At 40.7% G+C, this 22,151-nt stretch overlaps 1 protein-coding gene and 1 long non-coding RNA gene across 4 annotated transcripts in view; both read right to left on the bottom strand.

The window, feature by feature from the left end:
• The window catches only part of LOC106562900 (solute carrier family 12 member 2), a 145,491-nt gene that overhangs the window by 118,438 nt on the left and 4,902 nt on the right, over positions 1-22,151 (bottom strand). The window lies entirely within an intron of this gene.
• LOC106562902 (uncharacterized) lies at positions 2,301-6,503 on the bottom strand. Of its 2 annotated transcripts, XR_001319138.2 has the most exons (4): positions 5,261-6,503; positions 3,863-4,157; positions 3,018-3,450; positions 2,301-2,887 (listed from the first exon to the last, which is right to left on the bottom strand). It is a non-coding gene; the product is annotated as an uncharacterized lncRNA (long non-coding RNA). The 2 variants fall into 2 exon arrangements; XR_001319137.2 differs by lacking the exon at positions 5,261-6,503 and having other exon boundaries at positions 3,863-5,240.

Here is a 22,151-nt window from a genome sequence, read left to right as displayed (position 1 = left end):
ATTTTGCAGGGCTCTGGCAGTGCTTCTCCTGCTCCTCCTTGCACAAAGGCGGAGGTAGCGGTCCTGCTGCTGGGTTGTTGCCCTCCTACGGCCTCCTCCACGTCCCCTGATGTACTGGCCTGTCTCCTGGTAGCGCCGCCATGCTCTGGACACTACGCTGACAGACACAGCAAACCTTCTTGCCACAGCTCGCATTGATGTGCCATCCTGGATGAGCTGCACTACCTGAGCCACTTGTGTGGGTTGTAGACTCCATCTCATGCTACCACTAGAGTGAAAGCACCGCCAGCATTCTAAAGTGACCAAAACATCAGCCAGGAAGCATATGAACTGAGAAGTGGTCTGTGGTTACCACCTGCAGAACCACTCCTTTATTGGGGGTGTCTTCCTAATTGCCTATAATTTCCACCTGTTGTCTATTCCATTTGCACAACAGCATGTGAAATGTATTGTTAACCTGTTGGGGATAGGGGGCAGTATTTGCACGGCCGGATAAAAAACGTACCCGATTTAATCTGGTTACTACTCCTGCCCAGTAACTAGAATGTGCATATAATTGTTTGATTTGGATAGAAAACACCCTAAAGTTTCTAAAACTATTTGAATGGTGTCTGTGAGTATAACAGAACTCATATGGCAGGCCAAAACCTGAGAAGATTCCAAACAAGAAGTGCCCTCTCTGACCATTTCTTGGCCTTCTTTGTCATCGCTATCCAAAACAGAGGATCTCTGCTGTAACGTGACACTTTCTAAGGCTCCCATAGGCTCTCAGAAGGCGCCAGAACGTTGAATGATGACTCTAAAGTTACTGGCTGAAAAACAGTAGCGCATTTGGTAAGTGGTCAATCTGAGAACAATGAGACGGGTGCGCGCGTGTAGAGTCCATTTTCTTATTTGAGTCTTTGAACGCATAAAAATTGATTTTAAACAGCGTTTGACATGCTTCGAAGTACGGTAATGGAATATTTTTTGTCACGATATGCGCCGTCGCGTCACCCTTCGGATAGTGTCTTGAACGCACGAACAAAACGCCGCTATTTGGATATAACTATGGATTATTTGGAACCAAACCAACATTTGTTGTTGAAGTAGAAGTCCTGGGAGTGCATTCTGACGAAGAACAGCAAAGGTAATACAATTTTTCTTATAGTAAATCTGAGTTTGGCGAGTACCAAACTTGGTGGGTGTCAAAATAGCTAGCCTGTGATGGCCGAGCTATCTACTCAGAATATTGCAAAATGTGCTTTCACCGAAAAGCTATTTTAAAATCGGACACCGCGATTGCATAAAGGAGTTCTGTATCTATAATTCTTAAAATAATTTTTTTTTTTTAACGTTTATCCTGAGTAATTTAGTAAATTCACCGGAAGTGTTAGGTGGGAATGCTAGTTCTGAACGTCACATGCTAATGTAGAAAGCTGTTTTTTGATATATGAACTTGATTGAACAAAACATGCATGTATTGTATAACATAATGTCCTAGGAGTGTCATCTGATGAAGATCAAAGGTTAGTGCTGCATTTAGCTGTGGTTTTGGTTTTTGTGACATTATATGCTAGCTTGAAAAATGGGTGTCTGATTATTTCTGGCTGGGTACTCTGCTGACAATCTAATGTTTTGCTTTCATTGTAAAGCCTTTTTTAAATCGGACAGTGTGGTTAGATTAACAAGAGTCTTGTCTTTAAAATTGTGCAAAATAGTCATATGTTTGAGAATATGAAGTCATAGCATTTTTGAGGTATTTGTATTTCGCGCCACGGGATTCCACTGGCTGTTGACTAGGGTGGGACGCAAACGTCCCACCTAGCCCAGAGAGGTTAATCAGTGTTGCTTCCTAAGTGGACAGTTTGATTTCACAGAAGTGTGACTGACTTGGAGTTACATTGTGTTGTTTAAGTGTTACCTTCATTTTTTTTAGCAGATTATATATATACACACACATGACCTCTCCTTCACAGGTGTCAATCTCAATAAACTTGGGCGTACCTGGACCTACCACCACTTATTGTCAGAGAGTCCGAATGCATTCGGCATCATGGCTGCAAGGAGGATTCTTGGATGCAGTCTCAGTTCTTTGTCCGCACTGTGAACCAGTAGAGTTTTAATCTTGTTAATAAAATGAAACCGGATTCTGGGACGTCTCAGTGTGCAGTAATTTAGATTAGATTGAGCTACACCATCAGTAGAAGAAAGCCTGTAAATTCTGTGGCACACAGCTCTTCTGTACGTTATCAGCCCCGGATGTTGAAATAGAATGCATTGAAACACATTGTATTGAGATGAGGAAATGGCAACAGAGCTTTTTCAGCACACAAATAAACCTTTATTCTTGCTTCTGAAGGTAAACCACAATACAAAAGTGTCTGCTAAGAACAGACATGTAAATAAGTATCTATGGAATAAAATGTAAGTGTCAGAGTGTAGTTAAATATTTCTGAACAATAGTAAAACAGTGTGTTAGGAACAGAAATGTAAATAAAAGTAACTACGGAATTATTTTTTTTTTACATTTTAGTCATTTAGCAGACGCTCTTATCCAGAGTGACTTACAGTAGTGAATGCATACATTTCATACCTTTAATTTTATGCATTTTTTTGTACTGGCCCCCCGTGGGAATCGAACCCACAACCCTGGCGTTGCACACACCATGCTGGCGTTGCGAACACCATGCTCTACCAACTGAGCCACAGGGAAGACCGGAATAAAATGAAAGTGTGACTCCTGACATGTCTAAACAATAGAACAAGTTCATTTCACTGTGGTCTCAGTCGTTCGGTCCATGTCATCTTCTTGAAATCATGCACGAACTCGTGCAGCTGGTGATAGAATTCCTCCCGGAGATTGGTCAAGAGTTCATCCATGAAATCAGCTGTAGCTGCCAGGACCCTGTGGAGAGTATGAAAAGAGGGGGGAAATGATCAGTGCCTGGAGAGCAGTGTGCATGGTAAGGAAGAAGGTAAACAGAAGAGAGGAAAGGGGATCAGAGTAAAGTCTGAAATTATTTGTATTCATTTACCTCTGGGACAAGCTGGTGGCTTGGTGCATGACATTCTCCAGATCTTGAGATGTCTTCAAACATTTGCAATGCCTTTAGTGATGTGTCTAGGACTGAGTCTGCAGCTCTTTTGTCCCTTCTTCTCACACCCCTGCTACTACTGCTGCTCTGTGGCCTCACTGAGGAGCAAGCCAGTGGAGTAGGTCTCCCTTCTCCTCAAACCCCTGCTACTGCTCTTTGGCGTCGCTGAGGAGCAAGCCAGTGGAGTACGTCTTGGAGGTTGGCCCAAGATAGAGCTTCCCAGGTCCTGCATTGAGATCGTTTGTAATTCTGCACTGCAACTCAGTGCGGGAGATGGGCTGGCTGCAGAGGTAGTGCTTGGGGCCGGTTAACAGGCAGTACTGAGGCGCAGAGAACAAAACCAGGTGCTGTCTCCATTCACTGGTGTTTGTGCCTTGGAGAGGGAAAAAAAAATAGAAAAGAAAAGTAGAGGGCTATTTAGTACACATATCCAAAACATTAATGAACATCAAATATAATTTAGCCGAGACTACAACATTTGAAACGTTTGAGCAGAGTTGAGTATGCCTGGCCTAACGTTAGCTACTCAACTCTGCTCAAACGTTCGCAACATATACACTAGCTGAACCTTGCAACCAAACTTTGACTTGTGTTACCAATGTGGAAAGCTTATGATTTTCTTTCTATGACAAAATGTTTGATCAAAAGTTTATTTGGTTGGCTTGCAAGGGTATGCTGCTAAGCTAGCTACTCTAGCCAGCCAAGTAGCTAGCTCTATCTGGCTAACTATTGTTAGCAAAACATGACTACTCTTTTTGTCGACAAATATAGAAAATACAACATACCCCATCCTTTCGTGAAGACAGCGCGTTGCTTTCAGTCTTACATGCTTCCCATGCCTGCAGCAACATTTCTGGAGTAGCCTTTCCAACCGCAACTCCACTGCGGCCCTTGTTTCTTTTCTTTGACGAACTTTTTGCAAACCCTACCCCGCCTTTTCACAAGTGGTTGGGTCAGACCCCAGCTTCTCCGCAATCTCCCTCCATGAATTGGCATTTACATGCTGCATGGCTAGAATCGTACTGGTAAAGGTACTTTTGTACCGTCTCGGTCAATCGATGCTCAAAGTTGTCGTTCGCCCTGTTGAATCCACACTGAGTATTAGGCTGAATCGACAAGAAGCAGAAACTCACGTCACCCCTACAGTTGACCAATCACGGAGGAAGAAAAAATTACTAGCGCCCGAACAGCCGATAAAACCCTAACCAAACTCCAAAATTTAGAAGGATGTCACAAAATGTCATCATAACCAAACTGTTTCGGTTGGGAAGCATGTGGCCACCTTTCGAAGGACAAGAGAGCCCTGACTACCAGGCCATTAGCAACCTGATGATTGTTAGGGAGTTGGGTACTACCAACGCATGTCCAGAGTGCATTAGAGGAGATTCCCGTGACTCAGTCACATGGAATTTTACTGCGGTTATGACTCATGACTGCTGGTGTGGCAGTAATACGGTCACTACAACAGCCCATGGTAGGATTCATCTAGGTCTAACTATACTGAACAAAAATATAAACACGGTATACCGACCAAGCCTAATGCGACCAAAATCGTTGCACTTTAAAGGCCATGTAATTTCAGATGACTGATCATGTCAAATAAGGGAGTATCCAATCATTCAGAATAGCATACAATAAAAAAATATATACAATTTAAAAAAAGAGCAGGGTGTCACATCACCTGGGGTGGTCTCCCCACCACCAAGGGCTTCCTAGTTGCGTGCATGGAAACGCATAACTGGGAATTCCCAGAGAAAAGCACAACAATGTCTAGGGACACACACACACACACACACACACACAGGTCTGTCAGCAACGCTCTATTAATTTGGCCACTTCTTAAAGAGAGGCCCTGCCTACTCAGAGAGAGGAAGGGGGTCAAGACTTCACACTACATTTACTAACTGCCAAAGTGATTGGTCAGCGTCTAACATGAGCCAAAGAGAACACAAAAGTACCAGCACACAGCATCACCATCCAAAGAACGTATGAGAACAAAAGCCACATGCTGACATGATTGTAATTGTATTGTAACAGAGTGATGGCATGGGCATTTTGCAGACTTTGTACACAACTTGAACTTCATAGAAACACTCAAGAAGTTGTAATCAGAGCAATAAGGTCATTGCATCCAAAGGCTTTAAACATTGAAAAAGGTTGGCCAATACCAAAGGCTTACTTACTGTAAACTGTGTTCTCTTTTCTCTGGGCCACGTGTTCAAATTGCATTAAAACATCTAACTGGGACATAAATAGACATTACAGGCAGACAGACAGACTACTCCATGCCTGGTCCCCCACTACTAAGGCCAAGAAGCCACACAGTACTGACTCATACTATAGTTGGAAGTTAGCTGGCCTGTTTGGGCTCTCGTCAACTTTGAGCCCCGCACTGTAGTGGCAATAGGAAGACGTCAATATATAACACCACAATCCGCTTCCGCTTGGCTGCCCGGCACTGAATAAATCAGCCCCGTCAGGGTTTCCACTCTGGCTGGTCAATATAACGAGTCGCATGCGGCTATTGCTGCTACTGCTGGGTAATGGGTTCAAGGCCCAATAAGAACACAGTAAAGGCTACAATCTACCCCAGCCAAAAAATGGGTGGCAGCAGCAGTATCAGAAAAGTGCCACATTACAAATGCAGAATGATGCCCCTTTTTATTCATTTTCAATGGAATCTGCAACGGCCATTGGTTGCATCACAGAGTTTGTGTGTGGAACGGAGCCTGTGTGCCTAGCAATGGTCAGGTAACTTTGCCGTCTATCACTTGACAAGTCCCCTTTTAGCAACACTAACGATGGCTAATTGGTTGACTGATGATTTCTGTGTAAGTCCACAGGGACAGATTGATTGGCTACACTGGAATATCCATTTTGTGTTTTCAATCCTTAGCTCGCTCTACTGATAAAAGGGAAAAACATTTCAATGGTAGTAGTGAGACCTCGACTTTGAAGCGACAGGCACGAACTGACAATTTGAAAGCCTCTGTGGCACACAGCAAAAAAGGAAATAAAATATAGCAAAAAGGGTCAGGAATCATTGATGTTGATTGACTAGAACATAAGGCATGTGGACAATTATGTTATACTATGAGTATCAATACAAGTGATTCTAAGGTGGTAAAATAAGTTTAATATAGTCCATCTGCATACAATAGGGCTGCTCTTCCAACTACATGGCATTGGACCAATAGGATGCTACTTTTCATTAAAACCTTGGCTGTCTGGACACCGTGTCCCTCTCTTGATACCAATCGATGGGTAGGAGCATAGGAGGGGTTGGGCTTATTTTAGTTTTCTAAAGTCTAGAGGTCGACTGATTATGATTTTTCAACGCCGATACCGATTAAAATCGGCCGGTTTTTATGTATGTATGTATAAAAATGGTCCGATTTTAAATCGGTATCTGCTTTTTTTTGGTCCTCCAATAATTAATAAAATATAAAAAATTATGACAATTACAACAATACTGAATGAACACTTATTTTAACTTAATATAATACATAAATAAAATCAATTTAGTCTCAAATAAACATGTTCAATTTGGTTTAAATAATGCAAAAAGTGTTGGAGAAGAAAGTAACAGTGCAGTATGTGCCATGTAAAAAAGGTAACGTTTATGTTCCTTGCTCAGAACATATGAAAGCTGTTGGTTCCTTTTAACATGAGTCTTCAATATTCCCCGTTAAGTTTTAGATTGTAGTTATTATAGGACACTCTCTATACCATTTGTATTTCATATACCTTTGACTATTGGATGTTCTTGTAGGCATTTTAGTATTGCCAGCCTAATCTCGGGAGTTGATTAGGCTTGAAGTCATAAACAGCACTATGCTTCAAGCATTGCTAAGAGCTGCTGGCAAATGCAGTAAAGTGCTGTTTGAATGAATGCTTACGAGCCTGCTGCTGCCTACCACCGCTCAGTCAGACTGCTCTGTCAAATCATAGACTTAATTATAATTAACACAGAAATACGAGCCATAGGTCATTAATATGGTCAAAACCAGAAACTATCATTTTGAAAACAAAACGTTTATTCTTTCAGTGAAATATGGAACCGTTCCATATTTTATCGATCGGGTGGCAACCCTAAGTCTAAATATTGCTGTTACATTGCACAACCTTCAATGTTATGTCATAATTATGTAAAATTCTGGCAAATTAATTACGGTCTTTACACAGTTCGCAACGAGCCAGGAGGCCCAACCGGCTGCATATACCCTGACTCTGCTTGCACAGAGCGCAAGAGAAGTGACAATTTCCGTAGTTAATATTACATGCTAACATTAATTTCTTGTAACTAAATATGCAGGTTTAAAAAAATATATACTTGTGTATTTATTTTGTGTATTGATGTTTATGGTTAGGTACATTTGTGCAATGTATGTGCTTTTTCCGTAAATGCGCTTTTGTTAAATCACCCGTTTGGCGAAGTTCAAGTAGGCTGTGATTCGATGATAAATGAACAGGCACCGCATTGATTATATGCAACGCAGGACAAGCTAGTTAGCCTAGTAATATCATCAACCATGTGTAGTTAACTAGTGATTATGTGAAGATTGATTGTTTTTTTATAAGACAAGTTTAATGCCAGCTAGCAACTTACCTTGGCTCATTGCAGCCACAAGGGCCTTTTGATGCTGCACCCACGTAACAGGTGGTCAGCCTGCCTTGCAGTCTCCTCGTGGATTGCAATGTAAATCGGCCATAGTCGGCGTCCAAAAAGGCTGATTACCGATTGTGAAAACTTGAAATCAGCCATGCCGATTAAAAGTCGGTCTACCTCTAGTCTATAATACAGAAAACGCTAAACTTCGGCTTAAGCCTTCTGTGCATACATGCAGAAAAATGTGACATCTATATTTAAAAATCGGCCTAGTCATAGAACAAGGACAAAAATGGTGACAAGTTCAACAATATGCTAACTAAGGCTCTGTTTGGAATAGTAGAAAACAACGCTTCCTCGCTTTTTTGAAGTAAATGCACATCTGGAAAGAGTTGGATTGGTGACAGCAGTATAGGATGGACACCTTCCTTCACTTATTCAATCACATATAGATCAGTCATTAACCTACTTCAAGAAAGGGAGGAAAGAGGGATGTGTTCATACATTCAAAACAGGATGTCAAAATGTCTATGGTAATGTGTTGTGCTGCTGGGATACATATCAAAGCTGGGAAAAGGAGACGACCGCAGATCGAACAGTATAAACCAATAGTGGAAACTAAGGAGGAGAGGTTGCACTACTATAGTAGGAAACTGACTAGAATAGATTTTCAGTCTGGGTATGAATTAACCATTACTCCTCATGTAGTCTATTATATACTGGGTCACAAGAGCATGGCACACAATTTCCCACAAAGGACACAGTCAAAGCTAACATGTTGCGGGTTGTTGCTTTATGAGTTCATCATGCTAAATATACTGTTCCACATGTCTTATGAAGATCATAACTGTGTACTCTACATACAAGCTGTGAGGCTTACAGTTCCAAAAAGCATATGGGAACAGTCTCCACCCATACTTGCAGTTAGAATGGACATCACAAGAACATTGCAGAAAAAAATATTACCCAAAATGTAGGGATTGAGAGGACATTGATGGAATGTGGAAAAATCACATCTGGAGATATGGAGCCAAGACAGTTAAACTTGAGCATCCTCCCGTGTGTCCGTCGGGAATGGCCCCCGCCTCCTTACCATGATGTCTGAGACATAACAGACCCGGGAATGTCAACATGGCACACTGAGTATTGCCATGTGATCTCAATGTCAGGCGCATGCCAGGAAAATGGTGTCAATGCTTACCAGTAATGCTCTGGAATTGAGAGCTACGTTGGCGGTATTATTAGGGGCCTGTTTCAAACAGAGAAGGATTTCCGTAGATTTGCTGACCAAATGAAAGGGCTGACATTGTGGACACTAGCCAGTGTGCCTGGGATTGCTTTGTCATGGTAAAGTGTGAAAGACTACATCTGTACTCAGCTAAACCCATAGGCTACTAGACATTAAAATGATATACATTTTAAACAATCATTGTCAAAATGGCCGAAAATCCTGTCTTAATTTAGAGTACCTTAACTATTTGAGAACGTAATATTAGAAGTTGTCTAACATCAAAGCTGGAAGTGGGTGTGTTTTGACCGACCACATCAAAAGCCAAGTAAAATGTCTTCAAGCCAATAACAAATGCCAATAGAAAAAAAACTTACAGCATAGCTTAACCAAAGCAACAATGATTTGAGTGACTAAGTATGAGTAGTGTACATCAGATGGCGTACATCAGAACAGATAGCTGAGCTGCGAGATCAAAGAGATTTTCTTTCTATCCTCTTGGCTCCAAGAGACCTGCACACACACTGGGAGACAGGAATAGTTTCTCAGAAATAGGTAAACCAGAGGGCTGGTAAATACAGTTGAAGTCGGAAGTTTACATACACCTTAGCCAAAAACATTTTAAACTCAGTTTTTCACAATTCCTGACATTTAATCCGTGTAAAAATTCCCTGTTTTAGGTCAGTTAGGATCACGACTTCATCTTAAGAATGTGAAATGTCAGAATAATGAGGCCTCCTTGCTCACACACACACACACACACACACACACACACACACACACACACACACACACACACACACACACACACACACACACACACACACACACACACACACACACACACACACACACACACACACACACACACGTTATCAGTTCTGCCCACAAATTTTCTATGGGATTGAGGTCAGGGCGTTGTGATGGCCACTCCAATACCTTGACTTTGTTGTCCTTAAGCCATTTTGCCACAACTTTGGGAGTATGTAACTTTTCAAAGTTGTACTTCATTATCTTTTTCAGCATTGGTCGCCTCACCTGACCAAGGCAGTTCTCTCCCCGATTGTTCAGTTTAGGATGATTCTTGGTGGTTCTAAACTTCAATTTAAGAATGGAGGCTTGTTCTTGGGGACGTTCAATGCGGCAGATTTTTGGTACCCTTCCCCAGATCTGTGCCTCAACCTCATGGCTTGGTTTTTGCTCTGACATGCACTGTCAACTGTGGGACCTTATAATAGACAAGTGTGCCTTTCCAAATCTTGTCCAATCAACTGAATTTACCACAGGTAGGGCTGTGGCAGTCACGGAATTGTCAGCCGATGATTGTCAAGCAAATAACTGCCGGTCTCACGGTAACTGACCGTTAATTAACATATTTACCATCTCCTGGCTTCCACACAAGCCACTGATGCAGACCTTTGAAACATTTACATTTTAAAAAGGTCGACTAAAAACAATGAAATATAGCCTACACCTTCGCAATACAGTGCTTTCGGAAAGTATTCAGACTGTTTACAGCCTTATTCTAAAATAGATTAAATACAAATCCTCAGCAATCTACACAATAGCCCCTGAAGACATTGCGAAAACAGGTTTTTAGAAATTGAACTCAGGTGCATCCTGTTTCCATTGATCATCCTTGAGATGTTTCAACAACTTGGAGTCCACCTGTGGTAAATTTAATTGATTGGACATGATTTGGAAAGGCACACACCAGTCTATCTAGGAGAGGGTAACAAAAAATAATTATGTAGCATTGACGGTCACCAAGAACAGTGGCCAGCATCATTCTTAAATGGAAGAAGTTTGGAACCACCAAGACTCTTGCTGGAGCTGGCTGCCCGGCAAAACTGAGCAATCGGGGGAAAAGGGCCTTGGTCAGAGAGATGACCAAGAACCCGACAAAGCTCCAGTCTTCCTCGGAGATGGGAGAAACTTCCAGAAGGACAACCATCTCTGCAGCACTCCACAAATCAGGCCTTTATGGTAGTGGCCAGACGGAAGCCACTCCTCAGTAAAAGGCACATGACAGCACACTTGGAGTTTGCCAACTCTTTGGCCTGAATGCCATGGATCACATCTGGAGGAAACCTGGCACCATCCCTACAGTGAAGCATGGTGGTGGCTGGCAGCATCATGCTGTGGGGATGTTTTTCAGCAGCAGGGACTGGGAGACTAGTCAGGATTGAGGCAAAGATGAACGGCGTGAAGTATAGAGAGATCCTTGATGAAAACCGGTGAACCTTCCAACAGGAAAAAGGACCCCAAGCACACAGCCAAGACAATGCAGGAGAGGCTTTGGGACAAGGCTCTGAATATGCTTGAGTGGCCCAGCCAGAGCATGGACTTGAACCTGATCGAACATCTCTGGAGAGACCTGAAAATAGCTGTGCAGCAACGCTCCCCATCCAACCTGACAGAGCTTGAGAGGATCTGCAGAGAAGAATGGGAGAAACTCCCCAAATACAGGGCTGCCAAGTTTGTTCCCAAGAAGACTCGATGCTGTAATCGCTGCCAAAGGTGCGTCAACAAACTATTGAGTAAAGGGTCTGAATACCTATGTAAATGTGAAAAAAAATATTATTAATAAATTAGCAAAAATGTCTAAAAACCTGTTTTGCTTTGTCATTATGGGCTATTGTATTGATTGAGGGAAATTTTGGGGGGGATTAAAATCAATATTAGAATAAAGCTGTAACGTACTTTAAGAATATGTTTTCGTTTCAGTCTCCATCTCCACTAACCGAACCCAATTTTGTTCCTATTAATAATGTAAAATTAACATCTGCACAGAAAAGCCAAATGTGAAGGCATGTCATATGCATGTCATTCAGGCAGAAATGGTGAAAAAGGGGCCTGATCCCTAACAAGTTAAGGGATTAGAAATCCGTGGCTTAAAAACAAAGATGCCATTGTATGCTGATGATTCATGTTTCCTTTAAAAACCACAATTAGAATCCCTCCACAGCCTCAGAGGATCTAGATACTTTTGCTAACCTCTCTGGATTAAAACCAAAATATGATAATGTTAATAAGTGTACTATATTACATATTGGATCACAAAAAAAAGTAACTTTTACATTACCGTGTAGTTTACCAATAAAATGGTCTGACGGGTATGTGGACATACTCAGTATACATATCCCAAAAGAAAGAAATTATCTAACTCCAAAAAAAAAATTCTAGAAAGTTAGCAAAAATAGATAAGAACTTGCTACCATGGAAAGGAAAATATCTGTATATTTGTGGAAAAATTACCCTGATTAATTCTTCAGTCATACCACAGTTTACCTATTTGCTTATGCGTACACCTAGTGACCTGCTTTTTAAATTGTATGACCAAAAAGATAACATTTTATTTGGAAAGGCAAGCCAGACAAAATTAAAAGGGCATATTTATAAAACGAATATAAATTAGGAGGGCAGAAATAATTAAATAAAGCATTAGACCTCTCACTAAATGCATCAGTCATACTTTTTTTTATATTTGACCTTTATTTAACCAGGTAGGCTAGTTGAGAACAAGTTCTCATTTGCAACTGCGACCTGGCCAAGATAAAGCAAAGCAGTTCGACACACACAACAGAGTTACACATGAAATAAACAAACATGCAATCAATAATACAATAGAAAAATCTATATACAGCATGTGCAAATGAGGTAGGATAAGAGAAGTAAGGCAATAAATAAGCCATGGTGGCAAAGTAATTATAATATAGCAATTAAAACACTGGAATGGTAGAATGTGCAGAAGATGAATGTGCAAGTAGAGATACAGGGGTGCAAAGGAGCAAGATAAATAAATACACAGTATGGGGATGAGGTATATTGGATGGGTTATTTACAGGTGCAGTGATCTGTGAGCTGCTCTGACAGCTGGTGCTTAAAGCTAGTGAGGGAGGTAAGGGTCTCCAGCTTCAGTGATTTTTGCAGTTCGTTCCAGTCACTGGCAGCAGAGAACTGGAAGGAAAGGCGGCCAAAGGAGGAATTGGCTTTGGGGGTGACCAGTGAGATATACCTGCTGGAGCGCGTGCTACGGGTGGGTGCTGCTATGGTGACCAGTGAGCTGAGATAAGGCGGGGCTTTCCCTAGCAGAGACTTGTAGATGACCTGGAGCCAGTGGGTTTGGCAACAAGTATGAAGCAAGGGCCAGCCAACAAGAGCGTACAGGTTGCAGTGGTGGGTAGTATATAGGGATTTGGTGACAAAACGGATGGTACTGTGATAGACTGCATCCAATTTGTTGAGTAGTGTTGGAGGCTATTTTGTAAATGACGTCGCCGAAGTTGAGGATCGGTAGGATGGTCAGTTTTACGAGGGTATGTTTGGCAGCATGAGTGAAGGAGGCTTTGTTGCGAAATAGGAAGCCGATTCTAGATTTAATTTTGTATTGGAGATGCTTAATGTGAGTCTGGAAGGAGAGTTTACAGTCTAACCAGACACCTAGGTATTTGTAGTTGTCCACATATTCTAAGTCAGAACCGTCCAGAGTAGTGATGCTAGACAGGCGGGCAGCGATCGGTTGAAGAGCATGCATTTAGTTTTACTTGTATTTAAGAGCAGTTGGAGGCCACGGAAGGAGAGTTATGGCATTGAAGCTTGTCTGGAGGTTAGTTAAGTGTCCAAAGAAGGGCCAGAAGTATACAGAATGGTGTCGTCTGCGTAGAGGTGGATCAAAGAACCACCAGCAGCAAGAGCGACAACATCATACAAAAGTTATACTTAAATCCAAAATGGTTCTCTAGTAAATTAGAAAGAATGTCTCACCCCATTTTCAAGAATGGCCATTTTCCCTTTATTCAGATTACAACCACTCACTTTCGGTTATTTGAATACAACATCTCAAAATTGGTTATTTTTTTAAAACAATAATTTTAAAGTTGGTTGCAATTTAAACCACCTGAAAAGACAGAACAAATAATACAACAAACATTGTGGTCAAATATACTAATTGATTAAAACCCCCTAATTTTTCGATAATTTAAAGAATTTTTGTGAATGATATTATAAATAGGACTGGTGGCATTATGCCACACATGCAGCTAACACAGACATATGGAAATGTCTGCTCTACCCAAAATTACAACCAACTAATTGCAGCATTACCACAAAAATGGAAGGGGTAAAGAGAAGGGGTAAAAAGTAAGGAACTTGTCTGTCTGCCCTGTATTAAAGAACATAAATGGTTAACTTCTATGGGCTTGCGTCCCACCTACTCAACAGCCAGTGGAATCCCGTGGCGCGATATTCAAATACCTTAGATATGCTATTACTTCAATTTTTCAAAAATATGACTATTTTACACCATTTTAAAGATAAGACTCTCGTTAATCTAACCACACTGTCCGTTTTCAAAAAGGCTTTACAGCGAATGCAAAACATTAGATTATGTCAGCAGAGTACCCAGCCAGAAATAATCAGACACCCATTTTTCAAGCTAGCATATAATGTCACATAAACCCAAACCACAGCTAAATCTAGCACTAACCTTTAATGATCTTCATCAGATGACAACCCTAGGACATTATGTTATACAATACATGCATGTTTTGTACAATCAAGTTCATATTTATATCAAAAACCAGCTTTTTACATTAGCATGTGACTAGCATGTGACTAGCATTCCCACCGAACACTGCCGGTGAATTTACTAAATTACTCACAATAAACGTTCACAAAAAGCATAACAATTATTTTAAGAATTATAGATACAGAACTCCTCTATGCACTCGATATGTCCGATTTTAAAATAGCTTTTCGGTGAAAGCACATTTTTCAATATTCTCAGTAGATAGCCCGGCATCACAGGGCTAGCTATTTAGACACCCAGCAAGTTTAGCACTCATCAAAGTCAGATTTACTTTAAGAAAATTTTTATTACCTTTGTCTTCGTCAGAATGCACTCCCAGGACTTCTACTTCAATAACAAATGTTGGTTTGGTCCAAAATAATCCATCGTTATATCCAAACAGCGGCGTTTTGTCCGTGCGTTCTAGACACTATCCTAAAGGGTAAATAAGGGTGGCGAGCATGGCGCAATTCGTGACAAAAAAAATCTAAATATTCCATTACCGTACTTTGAAGCATGTCAACCGCTGTTTAAAATCCATTTTTATGCCATTTTTCTCGTAAAAAAGCGATAATATTCCAACCGGGAATCTGCTTTTAGGTAAACAGACAAAGGAAAAGAAAGCATTCGGTCGACTCGGGCACGCGCCTAAGCCCATAGTACTCTGAGTGGCCACTTGCCAAAAGCGATAAAGTGTTTCAGCCAGAGCCTGCCTCGATATCGTTCAGCTTTTTCCCGGGCTCTGAGACCCTATGGAAGCCGTAGGAAGTGTCACGTTATTGCACAGATCCTGAGTCTTCAATAAAAAGAGCCAAGATGAAACACTACTTCTCAGACAGGCCACTTCCTGCTTGAAATCTTCTCAGGTTTTGGCCTGCCATATGAGTTCTGTTATACTCACAGACACCATTCAAACAGTTTTAGAAACTTTAGGGTATTTTCTATCCAAAGCCAATAATTATATGCATATTCTAGTTACTGGGCAGGAGTAGTAACCAGATTAAATCGGGTACGTTTTTTATCCAGCCGTGTCAATACTGCCCCCTAGCCCTAACAGGTTAAAATCCATTTTTATGCGATTTTTCTCGTAAAAAAGCGATAATATTCTGACCGGGAAACCCTGTTTTTGTTCAAAGACTGAAAATGTAAACATGGTGGATGCTCGTGCACGAGCGCCCCAGTCTCATTGTTCTCAGATCGACCACTATCCAAATGTGCTACTGTTTTTCAGCCATGGCCTGCAAAGTAATCATTCAACGTTCTGGCGTCTTCTGAGAGCCTATGGGAGCGTTAGAAAATGTCACGTTATGCCAGAGATCCCCTGTTTTGGATAGAGATGATCAAGAAGGCCAAGAAATAGTCAGAGAGAGCGCTTCCTGTTTGGAATCTTCTCAGGTTTTGGCCTGCCAAATGAGTTCTGTTATACTCACAGACACCATTCAATAGTTTTAGAAACTTTAGGGTGTTTTCTATCCAAATCAAACAATTATATGCATATTCTAGTTACTGGGCAGGAGTAGTAACCAGATTAAATCGGGTACGTTTTTTTATCCGGCCGTGCAAATACTGCCCCCTATCCCCAACAGGTTAAAGAAAATTGCGATAAATAAAAACATACAACAATTTCAATTAAGCACCACAAAAAATTGACAGCTGTGCCATATAAATTGCAAAAGTTGGAAGAGATTTGCGATGTACCGACTCCATGGCACATGGTTTATGAATTGACAGGCAAAACATTGGATTCAAAACTTCGAATTTATCAATTTAAATTATTATACAAAGTTCTTGCAACCAATAGAATGTTATATATATATATATATATATATATAGGATACAATCTTCCCAGCTCTAAAGATTTTGCTGCGAGGAGGCAGAGTCATTAGATGACTTATTTTGGTATTGTCCATATGTAGCTCGTTTTTTGGTCACAGGTCCAGCTGAAGAATTGCAACATTTTCCTAGAACTAACGTTGCAGACAGCAATACTGGGTGATTTGAAAAGTCATAGTCAATCAATCAATAATATAATAATTAGTTTAGCAAAAATGTTTCTTTAATTTACAATCTGTAGAAGCTATGAGAATAGAAAAGTTCAGAACTTTTGTGAAGTATCACAGCACAGTTGAAAAATATATGGCAAATAGAAATCCAACATGGATGGTATTAAGAGATAGATGGGAGAGGTTGAATGGAGCTGAAGGGTGGGACTAATAACAAGATATCCAATGTAAAACATACGGGGTCTGTAAAACGTATATAGGTTCAGAAATTTTGTGAAATAGCACAGTTACAAATAATAATCAAACTGGATGAACATCAAAAATAGAGGAAGGCCTAAAAAACAAAATTTAACTATTGTAAAATCGATTGTCTGTAAAATGTGTAGAAACTGAAGGTAGAAGCCGAAGTGTTATTGTTCATTAGTTTACTCCAATTCGGGGGGGTTCGGGGAATGAAAAATATATATATATGAACAAATAAAAATAAAGCTAATGTAACAAAATGTGAAAAAAGTCAAGGGGTCCAAGTACTTTCCGAAGGCACTGTAAATCCATTATTTATTTTAGACTTGTCTTTAGAAACATGATATCAAGACCATGTAGTCTATTTCAGAAGAACAGAATAGCATACTCTGAGTTGTCTTATGTTAGGCCCTGATCTGGCTATGGGCTACACTAGTTCATTTAGCAAAGATTTGCTTTGAATTCCATGGCATTATTTTATAGTATGAAGAATACAATTTATCAAAGCTAAATAAAATTGAAAGTATATTTTCTCCAAACAATTCAAATGAAAGTTTGTCACGTGCGCCGAATACAACAGGTGTAGACCTTACAGTGAAAAGCTTACTTATAGGCTCTAACCAATTGTGCAAAAAAGGTATTAGGTGAACAATAGGTAAGTAAAGAAATAAAACAGTAAAAAAAAAAACTGGCTATATACAGTAGCGAGGCTATAAAAGTAGCGAGGCTACATACAGACACCGGTTAGTCAGGCTGATTGAGGTAGTATGTACATGTAGATATGGTTAAAGTGACTATGCATATATGATGAACAGAGAGTAGCAGTAGCGTAAAAGAGGGGTGGGAGGGTGGTGGTTGGCGGGACACAATGCAGATAGCCCGGTTAGCCAATGTGCGGGAGCACTGGTTGGTCGGCCCAATTGAGGTAGTATGTACATGAATGTATAGTTAAAGTGACTATGCATATTTGATAAACAGAGAGTAGCAGCAGCATAAAAAGAGGGGTTGGGGGGGCACACAATGCAAATAGTCCAGGTAGCCATTTGATTACCTGTTCAGGAGACTTATGGCTTGGGGGTAAAAACTGTTGAGAAACCTTTTTGTCCTAGACTTGGCACTCCGGTACCGCTTGCCATGCAGTAGTAGAGAGAACAGTCTATGACTGGGGTGGCTGGGGTCTTTGACAATTTTTAGGGCTTTCCTCTGATATCGCCTGGTGTAGAGGTCCTGGATGGCAGGCAGCTTAGCCCCAGTGATGTACTGGGCCGTACGCACTACCCTCTGTAGTGCCTTGCGGTCAGAGGCCGAGCAATTGCCATACCAGGCAGTGATGCAACCAGTCAAGATGCTCTCGATGTTGCAGCTGTAGAACCTTTTGATGATCTCAGTACCCATGCCAAATCTTTTTAGCTTCCTGAGGGGGAATAGGCTTTGTCGTGCCCTCTTCACGACTGTCTTGGTGTGTTTGGACCATTCTAGTTTGCTGTTGATGAGGACACCGAGGAACTTGAAGCTCTCAACCTGCTCCACTACAGCCCCGTCGATGAGAATGGGGGCGTGCTCGGTCCTCCTTTTCCTGTAGTCCACAATCATCTCCTTAGTCTTGGCTATGTTGAGGGATAGGTTGTTATTCTGGCATCACACGGCCAGGTCTCTGACCTCCTCCCTATAGGCAGTCTCGTCGTTGTCTGTGTCGTCTGCAAACTTAACCTGTTATGGCTAGGGGGCAGTATTTTCACGGCTGGAAAAAAAAGTACCCGATTTAATCTGGTTACCACTCCTAACCAGTAACTAGAATATGCATATACTTATTACATACGGATAGAAAACACCAAAAAAGTTTCAAAAACTGTTTGAAATGGTGTCTGAGTACAACAGAACTCATTTGGCAGGCAAAAACCTGACAAGGTTTCAGGCAGGAAGTGGCCTGTCTGACAAGGTGTCGTTCTTCTTGTCTCTGTTTATTGAAGAGTGAGGATCTTAGCTGTCCCGTGACACTTCCTACGGCTGCCATAGGGTCTCAGAAGGCGGTAAAAAGCTGAATCGTGGCTTTGCAGGCTCTGGCTGAAAAAAAGTAGCGCGTTTGGGTAGTGGCTGGTTACAGTACTGTGAGACTCAGGCGTGTGCCCGCGTCGACCGAATGCTTTGTTTTCTTTCCTCTGTTTAGCTAAAAGGAGATTCCCGGTCGGAATATTATCGCTTTTTTACGAGAAAAATGGCATAAAAATGGATTTTAAACAGCGGTTGACATGCTTCGAAGTACGGTAATGGAATATTTAGATTTTTGTCATGAATTGCGCCATGCGCGCGACCCTGATTTACCATTTCAGATAGTGTCTGGGACGCACGAACAAAACGCCGCTATTCGGATATAACGATGGATTATTTTGGACCAAACCAACATTTGTTATTGAAGTAGCAGTCCTGGGAGTGCATTCTGACGAAGACAACAAAAGGTAATCAAACTTTTATAATAGTAAACCTGATATTGGTGAGTGCTAAACTTGCCGGGTGTCTAAATAGCTAGCCCGTGATGCCTGGGCTATGTACTTAGAATATTGCAAAATGTGCTTTCACCAAAAAGCTATTTTAAAATCGGACATATCGAGTGCATAGAGGAGTTCTGTATCTATAATTCTTAAAATAATTGTTATTCTTTTTGTGAACGTTTATCGTGAGTAATGTAGTAAATTCTTAGTGAATTCGCCGGAAGTTTGCGGGGGGTATGCTAGTTCTGAACGTCACATGGTAATGTAAAAAGCTGGTTTTTGATATAAATATGAACTTGATTGAACAAAACATGCATGTATTGTATAACATAATGTCCTAGGGTTGTCATCTGATGAAGATCATAAAAGGTTTGTGCTGCATTTAGCTGTCTTCTGGGTTTTTGTGACATTATATGCTAGCTTGAAAAATGGGTGTCTGATTATTTCTGGCTTGGTACTCTGCGGACATAATCTAATGTTTTGCGTTCGTTGTAAAGCCTTTTTGAAATCGGACAGTGTGGTTAGATAAAGGAGAGTCTTGTCTTTAAAATGCTGTGAAATAGTCATATGTTTGAAAAATTTAAGTTTTTGTATTTTTGAGGAGTTTGTATTTCGCGCCACGCCCATCATTGGATGTTGGAGCAGGTGTTCCGCTAGCGGAACGTCTAGATGTAAGAGGTTAATGATGGTGATAGAGTCATGCCTGGTCATGCGGGAGTGCGCACATGCGACTATTTTGTGTTGAGCGGTTAACAAAGAAACACTTAATTTTTAGTTATTTATGTAACTTTAGATGTGATACAAACATTGGTCTATGTCTTGATTTTTAATACATTCTAAGGCTGCATGATGCGACTAATGATGATTTGAAAAAAGTCACATGAAAGGCATGAGCTCTGCTTTGTTTTTTGCACAGGCTGTAATGACTCATTTCCTGGACGCATCCCCTTTGTGTGGCTGTAATGACCCCTAAAAAAAATCCATGCCTTTGCGGCCAGTGGCCATTGGGCTGAATATAATAATTTGAATTCCCTTCTCCCTGCGTGCTGCGAAGCACATCACTCAGCTCTCCGTCACATGGTCGGGTCTTTCTCACAGACTACAAGTGAAGACAGACATCGGGGACGCAACTGCGCCCTTATCTAATGCCGAAGTGCATATTCAAGACATTGGAATAACTGTCCACATTTACTTTTTGTCACCCAACAAGATGAGTAGGCCTAACGAACAGCAAAAGCACTAGCATATGTCAATCTACTAGCCCCCATAGTACAAAAGTTGACCATTCTATTCTGTGCGAAAAATAAATATTCCAAACAGTGTGGGACGCGATAGATCCCAAATGAATACAACCGCTAGCATAATTTTTTTTTTTTTAAATAACGTAATGAGGCTGATGCAAATGATCAGAACATTTGGCTTAAAATGTTGATAAACTATTAGGCTATTTCTTCACATTATAAGTGCAGCAATGCGCACACGGCAGTAGACTATAAGCGTGAATGTTCCATTAGTGGGAAAAATAACATCAAAATTGATGTCAAATGCGATTATCCATCTAATGCTTTTATTATAAAACATTTTTAATGGTGAAAATTACCTTCCCCAAACTTGAAAATCACCCTGCGAGTATGCCAGTTAGGCTCTACACCCATTGTAAAGTGGATTAATGTGCTTCATTTTTTTATTTATTCTTTTAAATGTTCACCTTTATTTAACCAGGTAGGCAAGTTGAGAACAAGTTCTCATATACAATTGCGACCTGGCCAAGATAAAGCAAAGCAGTTCGACAACATACAAAAACAGAGTTACACATGGAGTAAAACAACATACAATCAATGATACAGTAGAAAAAAATAAGACTATATACAATGTGAGCAAATTATGTGAGATAAGGGAGGTAAAGGCAAAAAAGGTGATGGTGGCAAAGTAAATAAAGTATAGCAAGTAAAACACTGGAATGGTAGATTTGTTATTTGAAAAAAGTAAAAATATAAATAATATGGTGCAAAGGAGCAAAATAAATTAAATAAATAAATACAGTAGGGGAAGGGGTAGTAGTTTGGGCTAAATTATAGATGGGCTATGTACAGGCGCAGTGATCTGGGAGCTGCTCTGATAGCTGGTGCTTAAAGCTAGTGAGGGAGATAAGTGTTTCCAGTTTTTTTTTTAAGAAGTTATTTTATATTATTTTATATTATTTGAAGAAGTTATTTGGCCACTTTAGTTGTGATACAAACCTTATCAAAACATATAGGCCTATGGGCTAGGCTCCATGAGGTGTGCGACTGATTCGAAAAAGGCTTTGTTTCTTGCCTTACGCTGGGCATCATTCACAAGTGATAGGCTAATATTGTCACCCACCACACAATTCTTGATTTAATCTAGATCTTTAAATATACTAAATAACATGTGAAATTTGTTTTGATTTAGAATGAACCATTATCATGCACCAAATGAACCATGGGAAAAAAGGTGCTTCTATGCACTTAAATAGCAAATGGAGGATGCTTTCCCCATGGTTCATTTTCATGCCAGCCAGGCATGCTATTCTACTGTTGTAAAGAGAAGCAATGTGCTTAATATTAGGAAAGTTTAGAAATAAATATAGTAGGCCTAGCTTATAGAAAGCTGATGGGATCCTCTTTTTAATAGAGGCCATCACTCTGTTTTCTCACGCAATTGCATAGCCTATAGAAATGCTGCGCAACACGAGCTCATGGGCTCTCATGAAGTCTTTGATTAGACTTGATAACATTTGCATTGATGTCAGAGTGATTAGAGGGACAATAAGAGAGTGCTGAGTACCAGGCAGTTAGCAAGTTTGGGTGGCTACTAATAACCATCAGAGCTTGGAGAAGTCTAATTAGCGCAACTAAACGGTTACGTGAAATTTGACTGCCTTCATGACTTGTGACCGCCAGTGTGGCAGT

The sequence above is a fragment of the Salmo salar genome, chromosome ssa11 (genome assembly GCF_905237065.1).
Source record: "Salmo salar chromosome ssa11, Ssal_v3.1, whole genome shotgun sequence".
Lineage (NCBI taxonomy): Eukaryota > Metazoa > Chordata > Actinopteri > Salmoniformes > Salmonidae > Salmo > Salmo salar.
The sequence above is the reverse complement of the archived record's forward strand: the minus strand, read 5'-3'. Positions and strand labels throughout refer to the sequence as shown.